We start from the raw sequence: 20,309 nt of genomic DNA, 5'->3' as shown, positions 1-20,309 counted from the left end.
AGAACATAAGTACAAGCATGATTATTCAGAAGACAAAAGCCAGTGAAAATGGAGGGCTGGGATGTTTGCGTTCTCTAATTCACAGTTCCCTTGTTGTGTTGAATAGTCTTAGGCACTCAGAATATTTCCCCAGAAGGCACATTTGATAAATAATAAAATACACAGCATGCTTCTGTCAGGAAGGACTGACTGAAGTTTTGGGATGTTAGTAAGCTTTTAATTTGCGTTTCCCTCTGCTTGGCTTTATCTCTCTTTAACACTTTATTTTTTTAGCATTTCTCTCTACTTTCTCCCTTTTTTTTCTTGAAGGCAAGTAATCCCAACTCCCTAAATGGAACAGCAGTTTTAATTTGCTGCTATCATTTCTACCAGAGGTCTATGGATGTTTTTTAGCCATCCTCATTTTTGCAGTTATTTATTTATTTATACATTTTTTGCACACTCACACAAATAAATACAGATTTGAGAGAAGCGTAAAAATCTTCAAAACCACAAATATTTTTATAAAAAAAATACATCTGCTGACTGGAGATTCAGTTTCAGAGTAAAACACACAAAAACACTCTGACAGCCTCCATCAAATAAACTGACCTTGTAACTGGATGTGCAAAACTACATATTTTCAAGGCTTGCCAGTTCATGGGCTGTCTGAACGATCGGTCGACTTATCTGTCTGTATAATTGGGCAGGTTTCGGGTTCACTGACCATGTTTCTGTGGGGGATTTTACATTATACCCAAGCTTAAAGTTTAAAAAGTGCATAAGGCACATTTTTAGCTATTTTGAACACCAAGCACTTTCTTAAAAACGCAACACTCATGGTGGGACGCTCCAAACAACAGCATGAGATGCATTACAATGGCCAAAGATGTCCACCTAAATGTGTATGGCTTTAGTGGTACTTTAAAGGGGGAAGAATTCAAAGATGCTACTATGCTAATCTCCTAACAACAAAGCAATTTTTGCTAAAAATTAAATCAGCCATTCTAAAAACATCAAAGTAACCTAATGTAAGAAAGAATCTAGATACACTAATAAACCTCACTAAGAGTGGTCTAACAACCATTGTGACCCATCTCTATTTGTTTGATATAGTTATTTCTTTTTACAATTTATCACATTCTCGCTGTCACAAAAATCTGTCAGACTGACTAATGCTGTCAATTGTTCATGCGATATTTCTTTTTGCTCATAACAGTAAGATTTCTTATGTCCAGATGATTAAATCTCCCATCTGTCCCTGCTGTCACAGATTTACCAGCTCTGAACAGGAAACTGCCATTCAATACATATCTATAATTTTGTGGCAATTAAAAAGACTCCTTTCTGGAGCTGACAGGCAAAATTGGGTGCATTTTAAAAGACAGTCAAAATACTAAGGGAAGAATTCACTAACAATGAATCGTACCAGCTGACAGTGTCATTTATGTTCATACACTATCTGTGTAGTTTTAGCATCTGATTCTTTAAAGTAGGGTTATTGGTTCATGCAGGAACAGCTAATAATTAATCAAATCATAAAAATGCCAACTCGTTCATAAAATATAAAATATCAAAATGGCCAACGCCTAAAATGGTCGTCATAGAAAAACTGGATATCGTTCCATTTGGCGAGACCAGTCTTGTGACTTTTTGGCGAAATTATTCAGAAGTTATAAGCAAAAATAACTTTCGGTACACTTAGGTCATGGTTGTCATAACAGACCAAAGGGCCAGTTTCACTAAAAGCTTGTGCCAGTGCAAACACGCGCTTTTGGTGTAAAAAAAAAAACTACTGTCAAGATTTACTAAGGAAAATTAGCTCTGAAAAAAGACTGGGGAGTTATTTTGGTGGCTAAACCTTATTGCATATGCATTTAAAAAAGCAAAATATATGGGAGGAGACTATTTTAATGAATCATGCAAGATGATTTACTAAAGTTAGTCAACTGACACTTATTTACACCATTATTTAACTGCCCCCAAAAATGTAATAATTTTTAAACCAGATGCTGATTTGTGTTGCTCTTGGTAGATTGCGTTGGTCATTACGGAAATGATTCGGCTATATCTGTGTTCATTACTTTGCATGTCGCCAGTAGATCACGCACAGAACTTTCCACTCCCATCTTTTTGGAATTGCGCTTAAGCTAATTTCCCTTTTATAGTAAATTAGGGACCAATTTTGGTCTGAAGAGAGCTAAGCCTTTTGAAGATATAGCCTCACATCCACTTTAGCATGCTCTTTTTTTGATTTTGTTTGCACGCTATTTTGGCCTGGTCTGAAGATCATCTAGTTCGATATTGGTGAAAATTGAAGCCACGGTCTTGGAGAAAAATTGAATTAGTAGGGAAATGTTTTGTCTACAAGGATACAATCACATGCAAAGGTTTCAGAGGAAAATTACCTTTGCTTTTAGCAAATTTGGACAGTTGGTGGCGCTGGAGGGACTTTTTTTTTTTACTGGATTGCAGGTAGTTACTGAATGAGAGAAAATAGTTGTAGTGGACATATAATCTCCTGAGAATGAATAAGGACTGTTCAGACTGTCAGTCCAAATCAGATTTTTGTGCATATCCGATTGAAATCAGATCAGATTTAGTCATTGTGAACTGTGAAAAATCACATAAAATGCGCTGTTTCGAGCTGCATTCATATGTGGTTTGAAATCCAATTCAAATTGCATTTCTGGAAATCCGTTTCAGTCTGACTGCTCTGATCGGATTTCATGTGGTTTATGTGATTTTCTCACACCATGTAAATGTGTGACTTTGTTGTAGGAAACATGCTGAAAGTCGCTGCAGAATCAAGATCGTGTTGCAAAGCAGAAAATAAAAATATAACGGAGACATGTATTGAAACCGGCAGTAAATGACAGCACAGAATTGAGACGCTCATACCAGCCCTCCATGGTTCTGCCACTGCCTCAGAAGATGCAGTCATCCAGCGTGTCATGTTGTAAATAAGACAACATCTGCATTGCAAACATTGCTAAATATCCACCTCCTTCAGCCAAGCTACTACAATCTGATCCAGTAAATCATCAGAGAGAAAATACTACAGTCAAACAGTTTAATTATGTTGTCTTTTATTTTCAAAATAGTCTGTCTAGCACCTTAAAAGAGACGGAGAAAATCAATACCTCCCTCACCAGACCTGCAACACTCTAACGGTCAATGACGCACCTTTCAGAAATGAATCCATATTTGTCTCCTGGAGGTACCGTTTGAAGCGGCTGTGGCCTGTTCCAGAAATATCTGTTTATCTGAACATTACATTCATCTGCATGGATCTTTTTCAACGGCTTCTTGCTGCTTTTGAACTCCACTTGTCTTTGACAAAAGGATTTTTTCTAAAGCTAAAAATGACCGAAAAAAAGACGAATGAAAGACATCTCAAGGACATCTCCTGAATGAGCCATAAACTGAAATGAAAGGCGTCATAAACAAACAAAATGAGCTCATTTAGTTAAATAAAAATAATTTATTCACAAATTATACTGCTTGACCTATTTTTCAAAAAGGCTTCCGAAAGACGGTTTGCCTGATCAAGACGACAGGTGACAACACAGCATGCAAAGATATAGTTTCCACCTGCGCTCTGCCTGCTAAAGCATGCTGAGTGCTGGATACTGTAAGCTCAAAGAACGATATAAGACAGGAGTTTTGACCTTTCTGTGTCTAATTTACACATTCACATACACACATGCAAATACACACTCCCAAGGTTGCTTCCTCTGCAGGTTACTGTCAAAGCAATCTCTTCCTTTGCCATTTAGTGGCAGGTGGCCGTACTCTGGTCCACAGGGACACTCATTGTTTTCTCAAAGAGCAACGGTACAATAGGTGTGACAGGCCTCCACCGCCTGACTATCTCAGGCTTCTCCCCACGCAACGGCTGCTAAGAGTTTTTTTTTTCTTATCAGATTCTGATCTCACCACGGAACAAAACCCCTTAAAGGTCAAATGCTTGCGTCTTTGCGCCACAGTATGTTTGCTTTCTTCTCTTTGTGATTTCCTGATTTCCTTTTTTTTCATCCATTGATCATAAAGTTGACCTTCCAAAGGACATGCTCACTACAGGCCTTCCGGATCTCCAGTGACTTTTGAAACAGACTCAGTCTTCTTGATTTGTTTTTTATCCCGCTCTGCCACAAATGAGCTCGAGATGCGCATGCAATGCGCCAGTGTGCTTGGTTATTAGCGGGTCAGCTACTTTCAAACAACACAGATTTGGCGCTCAAGAAACATTCTTATCAATGGTAATATGTTATCAATTTGAATGGTAGTGTAAATGCAATGGAAAAAAGCAAAGGCAGCATGAACTAAATCCATACCATTCAGCTGGTGAACTGTAGTCTTCTAAAGGGAAGACATCAATTTGTATGATGAACAGATCAAAATGTAAGCCTTCAAATCATATCACCACTCACACAGACCAAACTTTACGTCACATGACCATGTTGATGAAATTCTTACAATTAAATAAATAAATAAATAAAAAATATTAAATAAAAACATATCAATATAAAAATATCAATATAAAACACACACACAAAAAAAGATTGTATATGCTCACCTGTATGTGACCATTAACCAATATAAGAGAACTGTAAAGATGTGACTATGTTGTTAAAATACTATAATAATCTCCAAAATATTTAGGTCAAATGATTTAGTTAAAATAGTCCATGTGACTACAGTGGTTCAGCCTTAATGTTATGAAATGACGAGAAGACATTTTGGGGAGTTTTTGTATACAAAATGTATTCTCGTCTGTATCTGTCTCATAAACTACTGATGCAGTAAATACAGTGCAGCGCTTCCAGGTTCTATGCCAGAACGCTGACTCGCTATTGGCTGATGCTGATCATGTGAGCGGCACGAGGCATGTGTGTAATGCTGAAGCAGGAGCTGGCTAATAATGAAGCACCGTTCTGACGTTGAACCTGGAAACACTACACTGTTTTTACTGTGGATAGCGTAAGAGAATACACTCTAAAAAATGCTGGGCTAAAAACAAACCAAGTTGGGTTGAAAATGAACAACACCAGAAATTGGGTTGTGTGAATTGGTGCATTCACTGGGTTCAAACAACCCACTTTCTGGTTTTGTCACCAAAAATAACAACTTTATTCAACTATCTCTTCTCTTCAACGTTACACTCTGGGTACACTCAACTGGGTACTGGGACATTCTTCTGGGTACACACAACGTTAAATGCTGAGTAAAAAACAACCCAGCATTTTTACATTGAGTGTACCCAGAATGTAACGTTGAAGAGAAGAGATAATTGAATAAAGTTGTTATTTATGGGGATGTTTTGCGTACAAAAAGTATTCTTGTCACTTCATAACACTGAGTTTGAAACACTGGAGTCACATGGACTATTTTAATAATGTTTTTACTATCTTTCTGGGCATGGAGCGTTTCAATATAGTTGCTGCCGTTGGATAGTTAAGAAGCCTCTCTGATTTCATCAAAAATATCTTAATTTGTGTTCCAAAGATGAATGAAGGTCTTATGAGTTTGGAACGTCATGATGGTGAATATTTAATGACTGAATAATAACTAACCCTTAAAGTGACTCTGATTGTGGCATGGCTGTTGGTGCCGGACGGGCTGGTTTCATAAACTTCTGATCTACTGGGATTTTAATACGCAACCACCTAGGGATGTCACGGTACTAAAATTCCAGTAGTCGGTACCTATACCGAACCGAAAACCATGGTTAAAAACTGAGGTATGTTTTGAACCGTGGACTAACTGTATTGTTGCATCCTTAATATATATATATAAATATATAATAAAATATCTTTATCAGTGCATGTTTAAATTGATAGTCCATGACATTCTTCAAAATATCTTCTTTTGTATTTCGCAGAAGAAAGCAAGCCAGAGATGAGTAAATTATGAAAATTTTCTTTTTTGGGTAATCTCTCCTTTTAAGGAAGTCGGCTTATTTTAATACTAAGCAAGTGTGATATTTGTGGGCATATTTGGCACATTTTGAATAATTCTATACCACATATTCTCTGCATTTCTATTTTCATAGACCAATCATTTGCAGAGTTTCCTTACAGCCTGAAAGTCCTCCAAAAATGATCAGGGCAAGGGAGTCTCACATACACACCCACACACTTTCACACAAACTAGCTTATTGTGTGTGGTCCAAAACCACATTCACATATTTCTCAACAAGGCTTCTCACCTCTCACACTATCTCATCAGCTCTGGAGCCTTTTGGCAGGTCCTCTGCTCCCTGTTAATAAATAAACATTTGCAGCGTGCGTGCGCGCACACACACACACACACACACACACACACACACACACACACACACACACACACACACACACACACACACACACACACACACACACACACACACACACACACACACACACACACGTGCACAAAAAAAAAAGTTTAAGCAGGACGTGTATGACCTCTCTGTCAGTCTCATCGTAACTTTTCTGTGTGTTCAGCCGTTGCAGAGCTGGAAAATCCATTAGACACGATTGCTGTGCAAGTAACGCTGCCGAGAGAGCTAAGCAAAATCCGTTTTCTGGGAGACTGAAAAATGCTAAGGTTGTCAAGCTTGAAAAGAACGACATAATACCTGACACACTTAATGGCTTACACAACTACTCTCGACCCCTTCTATTTCCAGCTAATTCACTCTCCTATACAGCATTACATTGGAAAGCCAATGATTTAAGTGTATAATTTTGATGTGAACTTTATTAGCCTCCATTTCACCATGTGAGCTTATTAAAAATTAAGACTTGTTTACAATTTCGGCCTAGCGCTCGCATAAGGCAAACTCTTTCGACATTACACCATTTCCACTTATATATAGCTCTTATTGAAATTAATCAATTTTCAGTCATCTTCAACCTTTCATATAAGTCCATAAATAGCTTGCTAACATTCAGCTCATTTTAACCTGGAAGCAGCACACATTAATATGTGCAATAAATATATCCCTGGCCATCCAATGAGTTAGACAGCCATTCATTTGCCTATAAAAACAGTGCAGTTACTGAGCCCTGCGCATAAAGAGACTGGATTGAAATGCAGGAAAAGGTAAAGTGGTTTAGATCTGATCAAGTTATAGTTCCCTTTCGGGGAACTCGAGCTGCGTCGAAACGCTGTGAGAACGCCTCTGTTTAAATGCGTCGTGAAGCGCCTGTAGAACCATTCCATCGGAAAAAAGATCGATCGTCGGCGTGATGACGTCATCGACCGGAAGCTATAAAACGTCCGTGAAAACAAACAGGAACTAGCTTCTGAGCCTTCAGCAAGCGATCTGTGTGAACCTGTCTGTCTATTTGGTGTTTTTGTCTGTCTATTATACTAGAAAGCAGAGATTTTCCACCCTTTTTGTTAAATATTCAATATATTAACAGAAAAAAGAGAAAACAAGATAGATAGAATGGCGAGTGAAAGCAGCAATTTCAGAAAGTGTGTTCCTCCCTGCCCACGCTACATCACGGGCGGGGATACACATCTTCTCTGTGTTGCATGCTTGGGAGCGCAGCATGCCCAGGCAGCCCTCGAGGGGGCTGCTTGCGAGCACTGTGAGCGTATGCCACTGAGAACGCTGCGCTCCCGCCGGGCACTCTTCGAGGAGGGTGCCTCGGCTCGTGTTCCCCGCGGCTCTGGTCCCGCTGCCGCCGAGGCGGAGCGGAGGCTGCAGTCGTGGGGATCACAATTGGATGTTGCAGAGGGGTTAGAGACGGGCGCTGCCTTATCTCTGCCCTCACCTGCTCCATCCAGCGGTTCTTCTCGGGGCATGGAAGCACGCATGGCGGTTTCTTCCCCCCCGAGAGAGCCGCCGGTACTTCATCTGTCCAGCTCTGAGGAGGTGGACGTTGAAAGTATCGATACTGAAGATTCGCCACTTCAGTCCCCTGCTAGTGAGGAGCTAGTTGAGGTTTTGACGCGAGCAGTGGCCAGGTTAAACATCGACTGGCCCACTGAAAGATCTGAGGCAGGAAGAAAACGTCATAGTAAGCTAGACGAACGCTTCCTGCCGTCTCGCGCATCAGAACCTCAGCGACGGGGCCTGCCGTTCTTCCACGATTTGCACACCGAGGTGGCAAGATCGTGGAAGAGACCGGCTTCATATCGTGTCTTCAGCCCGCAGACTTCGGTCTACAGCAACATTTGCGGGCTGAGACAGTATGGTTATGGGGCGATGCCAAAGGTTGAAGAGACGCTTGCGAGCCATCTCTCGCCTTCCTCGGCATCGTCCCTGAAGGCCCCGACTTTACCCACCAGACCTCTAAAAACAACGTCGGCGATGGTGGGTAAAGCGTACTCGGCGGCGGGTCAAGCGGCTGCATGCCTGCACACGATGGCTATCGTGCAGGCATACCAGGCTGACCTGCTGAGGGATTTGGACGGTAGTGATGCTGTGGGGGGTGATATTATCGCTGAATTAAGATCGTCAGCCGATCTAGCTCTCCGGGCCACCAAGGAGACGGCCAGATGTGTTGGCCGCTCCATGGCAGCATTGGTGGCTACGGAGAGGCATCTATGGCTAAACCCCACAGACATCAAGGAGAGGGAGAAAGCCTTTCTGCTTGATGCGCCGCTTTCTCCTGGAGGCCTCTTCGGTGACGCAGTTCACACTGTCACCGAGAGGTTCCAGGAGTCGAAAAAGCAAGCTGCGGCGCTCAAGCAGTTCCTCCCTCTCCGGGTCCAGGTCCCTGGGGCTGCTGCTGATACCACCAAGCAGCCCAAGCCGAGTACGAGCTCCTCCTACAGGGCTCAGCAGAAGCAGAGCGTCGCTGCCCGAGCTCCCCCTCAGCGTGGGGACGAGGGGCGGCGCTCTCAGACGAGGCCTTCGAGGGGCAGGGCTGATCTGCGGACAGTCCTGATCGCCAAGAAGGCCTCGTCGAAGCGTTCCTGACGCCAGAAGCGTCAGGACGCTGAGGGTGGTTCCCCCCGTAGGGAAACGGTGCTTACCCCTGCCTACGGTACCCGTTTCCCTACGGCACCCTCGGGGGGCCGCGCTGCCAACCCTGCCGCAATGCCGGGGCGCAGTCGGTCTCCGCGGGCCACCCGAGGGTGGTCCGCACCCCCTTCGGGGGGTCCCCGAGCAGTCAAGTCAGTTGTTCCCTGCCGGTCCGCCGCTTCAGGGCACTGTGCTTGTTGCTCAAAATACACCAGAGGCCAGCCTCGAGAGGCTGGTTCCCTTAGTAGATTTTCTAGACGAGTGGAAACGTCTACCAAATATATCTCGTTGGGTCCTGCAGATAATAGAAAGGGGGTACGCCATTCAATTCGGAAGTCGGCCACCTCCTTTCTCCGGTGTCCTGCCTACAGAGGTGGGCCCGGAGCAGGCTCTGGTAATGGCACAGGAAGTAGAGACACTCCTGCAAAAAGGGGCTATAGAGAGGGTTCCCCCTCCCAGCAGGGAGTCTGGCTTTTACAGCCGTTACTTCATCGTGCCGAAGAAGGATGGGGGCTTACGCCCGATATTAGATCTGCGGCTATTGAATCGCTCGGTGGCCAAGCTCAAATTCAAGATGCTTACACTCAGACAGATTGTAGCGCAGGTCAAATCGGAGGATTGGTTTGTCACCATAGACCTCAAAGATGCGTATTTTCATGTCTCCATCTTTCCACATCACAGGAAGTTCCTGAGGTTTGCCTTCGGGGGAGAGGCATACCAATATCGTGTACTTCCCTTCGGTCTAGCACTGTCACCCCGCACGTTCACCAAGTGTGTGGATGCAGCTCTGGCGCCGCTGCGTCTACAGGGCATCCGCATATTGAACTATATCGACGACTGGCTGATTCTAGCGAATACAGAGCAGATGGCGGTTCAGCATCGAGATGCTGTTCTCGCCCATATGTCGAAGCTGGGGTTGAGGCTGAACGCCAAGAAGAGTGTACTTTCTCCGGCTCAGAGAACCACTTTTCTGGGTGTGAACTGGGACTCGGTAATTATGCGGGCGCAATTATCGCCAACACGCATAGCATCGATCCTGGCAGCCGCCAAAGAACAGAAGCTAGGCCAAGCCGTCACTGTGAAACAGTTTCAGAAACTGTTAGGTCTCATGGCAGCAGCGTCCAACGTGATACCTTTTGGCCTACTGTACATGAGGCCACTGCAGTGGTGGCTCAAGACAAAAGGGTTCTCCCCGAGGGGAAATCCGCTCCGCACGATCAAAGTCACGCGGCGATGCCTACGTGCTCTGGTCATGTGGAAAAACCCGGGGTTTTTATCTCAGGGTCCCGTGTTGGGGGCTCTTGTTCGTCGCGTAACGCTAACGACAGACGCCTCTCTCACGGGCTGGGGGGCGACCATGAGTGGTCGCTCGTCCCAGGGTCTATGGCAGGAGCATCAGCGGCACTGGCACATAAATCGGCTAGAGATGCTCGCAGTGTTTCTGGCATTGAAACAGTTCCTGCCCGACCTCAGGGGCCACCATGTACTAGTCAGAACAGACAACACGTCCGTGGTGGCCTACATAAACCACCAGGGGGGTCTGAAGTCTCGTCCGTTGGACAAATTGGCACATCGGATCCTCCTGTGGGCCCAAGGGAAATTGCTGTCAGTCAGGGCAGTATATATCCCGGGGGCCCTGAATCAGGAAGCAGACAGCCTGTCGAGACAGGGGCCGAGGCCCGGGGAATGGAGACTCCATCCAGAGGTGGTGGAGCTCCTTTGGAAGGTTTATGGGAAGGCAGAGATAGACCTGTTCGCTTCGGCGGAGAATTCTCACTGCCCGCAGTGGTTTTCTCTGACCCATCCGGCCCCGCTGGGGCTGGATGCCATGGTACAGGAGTGGCCGAGGCTGCCTCTGTACGCCTTCCCCCCGATTGTCCTGCTTCCAGGAGTTCTGGAGAGGGTACGCCGGGACGGGGCCCAGGTACTTCTAGTGGCTCCGAACTGGCCGACCCGAGTGTGGTTTGCGGACCTGATATCTCTCCTGGAAGGCTCTCCGATGGAGATTCCGACCAGGAGGGATCTACTCTCTCAGGCGGGCGGGAGATTCCTGCACCCACGCCCAGAGATGTGGAAACTGTGGGCCTGGCCTCTGAGGGGGCCAGGCTCATAGAGGAGGGTCTCTCGGCCGAGGTCGTAGAGACCATCCTACACTCCAGAGCTCCGTCCACAAGGAAGCTGTACGCTTTGAAATGGAGACTTTTCTCAGCATGGTGCAGAGAACGCCAGTGGGATCCAGTTAACTGCCCGGTTGGTACAGTGCTGGAGTTCCTGCAGGAGAGGTTCTCTGCAGGGTTGACCCCCTCCACACTTAAGGTGTACGTGGCGGCCTTGGGTGCTGTCCACGTCCCTTGCAGTGGAGTGTCTTTGGGAAGACACCCTCTAATTACACGCTTCCTTCGTGGCACATTAAGGTTGAGGCCAGTTATGCACTCGAGGGTCCCGGCATGGGACTTGGCCATTGTTTTGAGGGGCTTGTCCGGACCTCCGTTCGAACCTCTGGAGGAGGTTTCGGATAAGTTCCTCACTCTAAAAACCATCTTCCTTTTGGCCATTTCGTCTCTTAAAAGGATAGGAGATATTCAGTCTCTGTCGGTAGAGCCCTCATGTCTAGAGTTTGCGCCAGGGATGGTGAAAGCATTTCTGCATCCCAGGCCGGGGTATGTCCCCAAGGTTCCTACGAGCCCACGGGGCCCCATCACTCTGCAAGCCTTCTGTCCTCCTCCATTTATGACGTCAGACCAGGAAAGATTAAATCTGCTGTGTCCTGTGAGGGCACTGGATACCTATGTCCACAGAGCTGCCCTGTGGAGAAAATCTGAACAATTGTTTGTTTGCTTTGGACCCCCTAAGAAGGGGGCCCCAGTATCCAAGCAGAGGATGAGCAAGTGGGTGGTCGAGGCCATTTCACTTGCTTATGAAGCTACCGGGCAGCCGTCTCCACTGGCTGTCCGGGCGCACTCAACCAGGGGTATGGCTGCTTCTAAAGCACTTTTGTCGGGGGCTTCCCTCCATGATATCTGTAACGCGGCCGGTTGGTCGTCTCCTTCTACTTTCGTCAGGTTCTACGAACTAGACCTGGCATCTACTGTAGGGGCACAGGTACTCTCGTAACCGTGTGCGCTTCGGCTTCACACATACGAGACACTTGGTCCTATGGCGATGTGGGTATAAGCGTTCTCACAGCGTTTCGACGCAGCTCGAGTTCCCCGAAAGGGAACGTCTCGGTTACGTATGTAACCCTAGTTCCCTGAGGGAACGAGACGCTGCGTCGCTTTGCCATACTCCCGGCGTGTCCGTGATCACTTACTTCAGGCTTTATCAGAAGTTAGTTCCTGTTTGTTTTCACGGACGTTTTATAGCTTCCGGTCGATGACGTCATCACGCCGACGATCGATCTTTTTTCCGATGGAATGGTTCTACAGGCGCTTCACGACGCATTTAAACAGAGGCGTTCTCACAGCGTTTCGACGCAGCGTCTCGTTCCCTCAGGGAACTAGGGTTACATACGTAACCGAGACGTTTTCTATTGATTATATTCACTTTTTAAAGAGTTTACATTGACATATTTATAAAAGCATGGCAACAAAAAAAACTTAAAATACTTGTTTTATGCATCAGTAAATCAACGCAGTGCCTACAAAATGATGTTTACTTTGATGGTGTGAAATGAACTATACAGAAATACAAAAATAAATATAAATAAATTATAATTACTGAAGGTGTGATTTCAACTTCACACAGCTGTGAACTGTAAATGTGAGTTTGATTTAAGGCCTGCAGTTCACCACATGCTCACAAATTACGCCTGCAAGACTACCCAACCATCAAGAAAACACTATATATATATATATTATTTTTTTTTTTATGAACATAGAACTGTTATAGTTATTGGCAGCATATATTATAAGGCTTGAACCAAAAAATGCACATAAAAACAGGAACAGACATCTATTTACTAGACAGCTTCACTGTGCACTGCAAAAGTGAAAAACTTCGATTTCATTTTGTTAAAAGTTTTTTTCCCATCATTATTCATTATTCATAGCATAGATTTATTACATTTTACAAGGGACTGGCAAACTATACATTTCTCATGTTGACTTTTTACTTGGTATTACATGGTTTGTTGACCTCAGCAAATTCTAAATCAACACAACTGCAAGCTACACAGCCATGCAACAGACTTTTTGGTTAGTCTCCCAAAGATTTTTTACTGTCCCCACCTGGCTGCCCCTTATAAAATTTCTTGGACGCTCCACTGGAGCTCACTGACTGTGTGCAGTTCTGGTCTCCTGCTTACACTCCCATTAGCATAAACTAAACTGTTTGCAAGGAACAATAAATCTCTTATTTACTTTGCGTCATGTTGATTATAATGGCACTATTCTGGTTTTGTCGCATTGCTCACTTTACTGTTTATTTGATAATACTACATCTACATTGCAAGCGTGTGGTTAGAGAACTAGCAAATCTGAAATGATTTGGAATTACGATGCTTTACATTTGTGCTTTTCCGTTCGTGCACCCAATAGAAATGTAATTGGTTACGATGCTCAACCACTGCAAGGACAGAATTGCTAAATGAAATGCTGACACTTATCACGATTTGTAAATCATAGTATCGTAATTTCCATTATTTATTCAATAAACTGTCTAAAAACCAATTTCCCTTAGAATGCTGAGGATAGACTAATGGAATCCGTTAGACTTTCAAAACAAGGAAATAATATTTCTCATCTGCCTCCAACTTAGGTGGGTGGAAAAGAAAGAGAGATTGTGACGCACACACTTAGATGTGATCCTGGCTGACAGCTGCATGTTCCTTTTATCCCTTTTTCATGTCTTGCAGGTGCTGTGCGGAGAGGGGGATAGAGAAGATTGAACGATCATGGGTCACAGATATTTCAAATGCCTTTTGCATGGTGGCCTTGGAGATAAGAACACAAAATGGAAGATCCTCAGAGCTGAAATGTTAAGCAGGAGTTAGCTCAATATTAAGCAGCAGACCTAGCTTACGTGATTAATGTTTTCTTATTAACACAGTGGTCACTGCAAAGCACGAGCAATAAAATACCACAAAAGGACAGCTCCTCTCTGGATATGACAATTTAAACTGATATACTGTAACTATGCTTACAATTCTGAATTCTGAGTACGTATGTAGATGTTTAGTCTACAGTAGCCGTACGCCTTATTCACAGGGACTTTTCACCTACATAGTAAGCAGGTTAAATGTGATCTCATGTGTATTTTTATGTAAAGTGTAGTTCTACCACACGCACATTTACTTGCGTTTTCGTACACACTGAAATGTACAATATTGACTGACATTTTACGTACAGTATGAACAGTTTTTAGACCATACTTTTTGTTTTTTATTAAAGAAAATCCTTTTTTTTATCAATATTACAATCGTGGAATGTTCCTTTTCCAGTTCATGCGGAGTGTCCTCATATATTGAGATGACACTGAAAACATCACGTATGCTTGAGTATGTGTAGTAGACAAAACCAAGCCACTCATTCACATAGATACATGCAGACTTCTTATGTTAATAGTATTTTTGCACTTTAATATTCACAGACACAAGTCCACATTGCCATTTGATTAACTGCACAGCCCTTTTGATTTATTCATAAAAAAAGGACAGTCAATTCCATTTTTATGACTGGATTCCACAATTCTGCATGTGTTTTCCATGTTGCAAAAATCATATGACCCTACCTATAAAGGATACACTCCGAGCATGCGTGTGGCACAAGAACCGTTTTTGGAAAGTGAAACCTATGAATTTCACACGGTCCGTTTTGTTTTTTTGTTTTTTTCAGAGAACAAACCCACTATATACTTTACTCCATTACCTGATTTGCATAATTCCTCAAGTGAATCTGGCGGTAGAACAACACACAGAGAACGAATCCCTCCTAACAGCTTGTGAAACGGCGTGTATATGATTTCCTGTGAGCTTGCCTACTCACGTATAGAGCTGAGCGGGGAGGTTTACTCTTACAGGAGACTGAAACAGTGTCAAAAATATCCTGAGACAGAGATAGTGGTCGATTTCTTGTCTCCTTAATGTTGCTGGAATGCACCTCATCGTCAACAAGTGAGACCGCTGGCAAAGGGGCTGTCAAAACCTCTGCAGAACCCATCGTCAAAACAGACCCCGAACAGCTCAGAACGTACAGAAACCAATCCCACGGAATGTCAACGCACGACTACCATTTGTCAGGACTCCCAAACTCTCCCCATACCCATCCTGAACCTTGCTTTACTCTCAGAAGAAGAAAAAAATACTCCTAACTTTTATCACTGTCAACAAGCAAATGCCTAGTAAGTTGTATGCACCACATGTCTCTCTGGTGCCGTGAGAGGTATCCAGCCGAGCTTTAGCTATAACAGTCTGTCTGCCTCACCTCCTCTGGGCTGTTTTTCTCCTCATGAGGAAACAGCTCTGAGATAACGTGGAGATGGTTGGCTATCTGTTGCCTCAGATTAAGGAGGAAGAAGGCAAAATAAAGCCATGGCGAAGTCAGAATGTCTTTCTCAAATCTGACAGAAGGATAGTCTGCACGAGCATGAACGAAGGAGCGAGCGCACGCGTGTGTACAAACACCTGTCACTCTGTTCAAGATATGGTCGGACAGCAGGGGAGGGAGAGTACCTGAGACACCCCGCATGGGATTGTACGTCATAAGTGGGTTTACGTCTGTCACTAGCCATAAAACCTCCTCCTGTGAGACTTCATAAGCACGGCTAGCGTGAAAGCTAAGAACGTATTCCCTTTAGCGAGATGTCAGCAGGCTAGAAAGACTCCAGACACAGTCAGAGTGACATGCTCACATGAGCCTGGTGAGGTTACCAAAAGGCAAATAGTTATAAAGGCGCTAAAAGCCAAGATGTTGCTTATCTGTGGCAGACAGCAGTTAGTCGTCTCTTTTGTTGCGGAGGCCCCTCGGCATAGCTCCATCACAAGGCCAAAGCCCCTTCGACAGTGCCATGTGGTGGACTTCAGAAATAAGTCTCCTGTCTGGATTTTGTTTTTTTTCAGTGCAACAAATTTGTTTTTTAAAGGTGCATTGTGTAGTATTTGCCGATTCACAGAAATGCACTATACATAACTGTTTTCATTGGTGTATAAAAACTTTACATCAGTATGTTTTTTTTATAACCTTAGAATGAGCTATTTCTATCTATATACACCGCCAGTCCCCTTACAGTGAAATCGGCATTTTGCACCGTCATGTTTCTACATAAGCCCTAAACGGACAAACTGCTCTACAGAGTGTTAGCCACACTCTTCTCTCTCTGGCAGTTACATTTGTGTCCCTTGTTGGCCACCGTAGCTTCTCTATGTGCTTCAAAAGGAAGGGGTGAACAGTGGAGGGTTGCAATTAACAAACTCACCACTAGATGGCGCTAAAATTTACACACTGCACCTTTAATACATTATACAAATTATGATTACAAATGGGCATATTATGGATTAAAGGTGCTAGAATGAAAAATTGAATTAACCTTGCCATAGTGAAATAATAAGAGTTCAGTGCATGGACATCACATACAGTGAGGCTCAAAAACCATTGCCTCCTACTTCTTATGTAAATCTCATGAATGAAAAACACCACAAAAAAATAAGTGGTGAAACTCTTCTCAAAACACCAAATAAACAAGTAGGCTGCACTTTATCAATCTCCATTTGAGATGTTCTGCTTAAAGTGTCATTCAGTCGGTCTGTGTTCTGTCCAAGGGGGTAATCTAGCACTCGGAAAGCGTTCCACCCATAGGGGCAGCCATTGCTAACCAAGCCATCACCTGCTGTTAGCATCCCATTGACTCCCATTCATTTTTGAGTCACTTTGACAGTGAATAACTTCACATCTGAGGCGTTTAAAGACTCCATTTGTCCATTTTTTATTTATAAAGAAACACGACAATGCATAAAAGGCTCCATTACCTTGTATCTTACACTATCGCCCCACAGAAACTGTTTTTGTAAAAATAGGCTAACGATTGCGTCATAACCAACGCGACTCTGTCGCACAGTTGAGAAATTACCGTATAGACCTGAGGAGACGCTCGCAGGCAATCTTTTACTGTCTATGAGACAGTCGGGGGGACGTGGAGACATAAAGTCTGATAAAGTCAAGGGGGAAGAATGGGGAGAAGCCGACAGTGAGCCAAAAGCAAAGGGAGAAAATATTTAAACAACGTGATTCAGCTTTCAATTTCCACAACTACTAGAAGACTTACAGCTGTCCGACAGGTTGCTCACGTCACATCTACGTCGTCAAGCTCAGTTTGAGCCTGCGCAGTTCGCTCAGCCATCAGGAAGTGAGTGCTCCTATACTGACATCACATTCCGCCGTTGACATCAATGGGATAGCTCTGTCCATTTATTTTACTGTCTATGGTTCTGTCAGGATTCATGAGCTGAACTGCTGAACTGCTGTGCTGTGAGCTGCTGAAATAAGCCAATCAGAGCAGAGCTCAACATTAATATTCATGACTCTTCCAAATAAGGCAAAAACAGAGCATTACATCCTAGGGACAATTTATAGGGTTGTAAATGGACTTGTAAAACTGTATCTGGACATTTTTTTGCCCTTAAATAAGCCAAATACCCTCTATGTAGATATCAGAGAACAATTTAACATAATGTTTCAAATCTTTCTAGGGCACATTTAATAAACACATTTTCATGTGGGTCCTTGCACACTATGATATTATTACCGCAAAACACTTTTTACCATAGTGCGCGATGTAACTAATGATGTAAACTAATATATTTTTGAGTTTCCATCGCATAAACAGCTCCATATATTTTTCTTTTCTGACATACTAAACTTGCTCATTAGCTCAGCTGATACAGAACTGCAGCCATGTCACTCTAAAGCCCAAAACTGGTTTCCCACTGAAACTAAGCAGTTTTGAGCCTGGTCAGTACCTGGATGGGAGACCTCCTGGGAAAACTAGGTACCTATTGGAAGGGGTGTTATGATGCCAGCATGGGGTGCTCACACTGTGGTCTGTGTGGGTCAAGCACCATCCTTTGGATGAGATGTTAAACTGAGGTCCTGACTCTCTGTGGACCAAATCCAAATTGCACTCAATTATCATGGCCTCATAATCATACCCATATATACTGACTGGATTAATCACTCCATCTCTTCTCCACCAATAAACCAGTGTGTGGTGGGTGTTCTGGCACAGTATGCACATTGTTGGTGGTTGAGGAGATTCCCCCTTCCATGTAAAGCGCTTTGAGTGCAGAGAAAAGCTCTATATAAAGGTAACAAATGATTAATTATTATTATTTCTACTTGGGATGCGTGAAACAAGAGTCATACCACGCTCGAAGACTTGTAGAAACAAGTTAAAATGGCATGGTTGCTCCAGCAATTGTGTTTCTTTCTATGTCACATTTGCTTTTGTTACCACTATTAGGTAGGTTTAGGGAGTAGAATAGGTGATATTTTATTTAAAAAACCCAATGGAGCATTAACCTTTTAGCGCCACTCACAGTTACATGTACAGCAACTAATACATAATAAAATATTGTCAGATTCAGTTACAGTTCATCTGTTTCAGATTAAAACTGAATAGGTCGTGAAACTTGCATGACACAATGTAAATTAATTTAGCAGAAATGTTGCCACAGATATTTAATCTGGGTAATCTGAGTCTGGGTTCTGAAAAACGTGTGTGAAAAGAGTCGTATGTCCAAATTAATAGTATTCATAAAAAAGTAGGGGAAAAGTATCAGATGACTTACTACTTCTGTCAGAAGATGGATTTTTTACTAATCCATGAAGCCACTGAAGAGTTTGTGAATGGCAGTAAAGTAATGTAACTGACACCGGTAGGTCGCATGATAATGACAACATGTTCAGTGTTACATCTGTATTACATTCATTCATACTATACACAACATACTACGTTAATGGTCGCAAAGTGATTATTTATCAATTAAAATACATTTTAAAACGTACCCACTCAAAATACCAGATTATGTGATTTTCTGATGCAGCCAGTGAATGATTCAATGACTCACTCATTAAGAGATGCAGCCATTGTCTGGCTCCTGAATGAATCAGAGTTTTGAAAAAATCATCAGAGTAAATGATTCAATGATTCACAGAGTTGCCACCTATTTGTGCAATGTAACCTGCAGAAAGACAAATATCCTCAACTTAATTAAAATATATTAGATGGAATACACATCTACTTAAGAACTAAATTAATGAATGGCGGTACTGTTTATGTATGTATATATGTATGTATGTATGTAAGTATGTATGTATGTATGTATGTACAGTGCCGTCGCTCCCACCACGCGCTGCACGTCGTATAGGCCACGTCGAAGTGCTGAACGCGACACCCATGGGCATCATAAAGTAATGGTGCGTAGGGACCCAAGGCGGCCAGCGGCAATACTGTGTATGTATGTATGTATGTATGTATATAGGCACTGTCCTCTCATGTGATTTCATTTCACACACTGTGTGGATCTCAGTGAGATTTCAATGGGCTAAAAAAACTCTTAAAATACTTTTAACATTTTATCACTGGTATCACTATTGCTAAATTAGAAAATAAGTGTCAAATATGTGTTTTACTTTTATTTATTTATTTGTTTTATAAAAAGGCACAGTCGGACAGCTTTTTGGACAAAAGGCCCCTGCCCTTAAATGTGGTCATCATCGGCGCCCAACAGCAATTATGCAAAGATCCGGCCAAATCAGAGTAATGAGCTGCAGCGTGTGTGGGACTGCAGATCAGACGTTCTAAAAAATGATGGGTAGAAAAAAAAGCAAGCGAGAGAGAGATACGTTGAAAAAAACTGTTGCTTTGATAATGGCTGTAGCTAAGGGAACTAAAATTTTATCACCAGAAAGGCTTGGAGGCTAAAATATGGAGAGAAAAAAATTCAAGAGAGTTAGAGAGAGAGAGAGAGAGAGAGAGAGAGAGAGAGAGAGAGAGAGAGAGAGAGAGAGAGAGAGAGAGAGAGAGAGAGAGAGAGAGAGAGAGAGAGAGAGAGAGAGAGAGAGAGACAGGGGTTTGATAAATGAAATAGGAGGAAATAGTACACAGATAAGAAGTACAGCAGGGTGAAAGGAAATGCGTGAAGTGACTTAAGCAACCACAACATTCTCCATCTCTCTATTCAGCAGAGTTCCTGTCTCATTAAAAATGAATAGTTCCATGATCAGAACTCTCAGCACTGGAGTAGAGGTGAAAAACGCACTAGTGTGGGCAACTGCACCTTCTGCACTGCAAATCCTTCACTCCGTGTCCTTCATTAATTCAAGGCAGCTGTTGATACAGTTGGCCCGCACAGAATATGTTATACTTTAACGGA

General features: G+C 43.2%; 1 protein-coding gene across 2 annotated transcripts in view; it reads right to left on the bottom strand.

Annotated features, from left to right (window-relative positions):
* Positions 1 to 20,309, bottom strand: part of cdh4 (cadherin 4, type 1, R-cadherin (retinal)) — a 317,548-nt gene that overhangs the window by 142,584 nt on the left and 154,655 nt on the right. The window contains exon 1 of one of the 2 annotated variants that reach the window (XM_067432320.1): positions 14,809 to 14,948. The exons of the other annotated variant lie outside the window; for it this stretch is intronic. The gene's annotated coding sequence lies outside the window, so the exon portion shown is untranslated. Of the gene's footprint in view, positions 1 to 14,808; positions 14,949 to 20,309 lie in introns of those variants that run through there. 2 annotated transcript variants of the gene reach the window in all.

Source organism: Pseudorasbora parva, chromosome 22 (assembly GCF_024679245.1).
Source record: "Pseudorasbora parva isolate DD20220531a chromosome 22, ASM2467924v1, whole genome shotgun sequence".
Lineage (NCBI taxonomy): Eukaryota > Metazoa > Chordata > Actinopteri > Cypriniformes > Gobionidae > Pseudorasbora > Pseudorasbora parva.
This window is presented reverse-complemented; position numbering and strand designations above follow the sequence as displayed.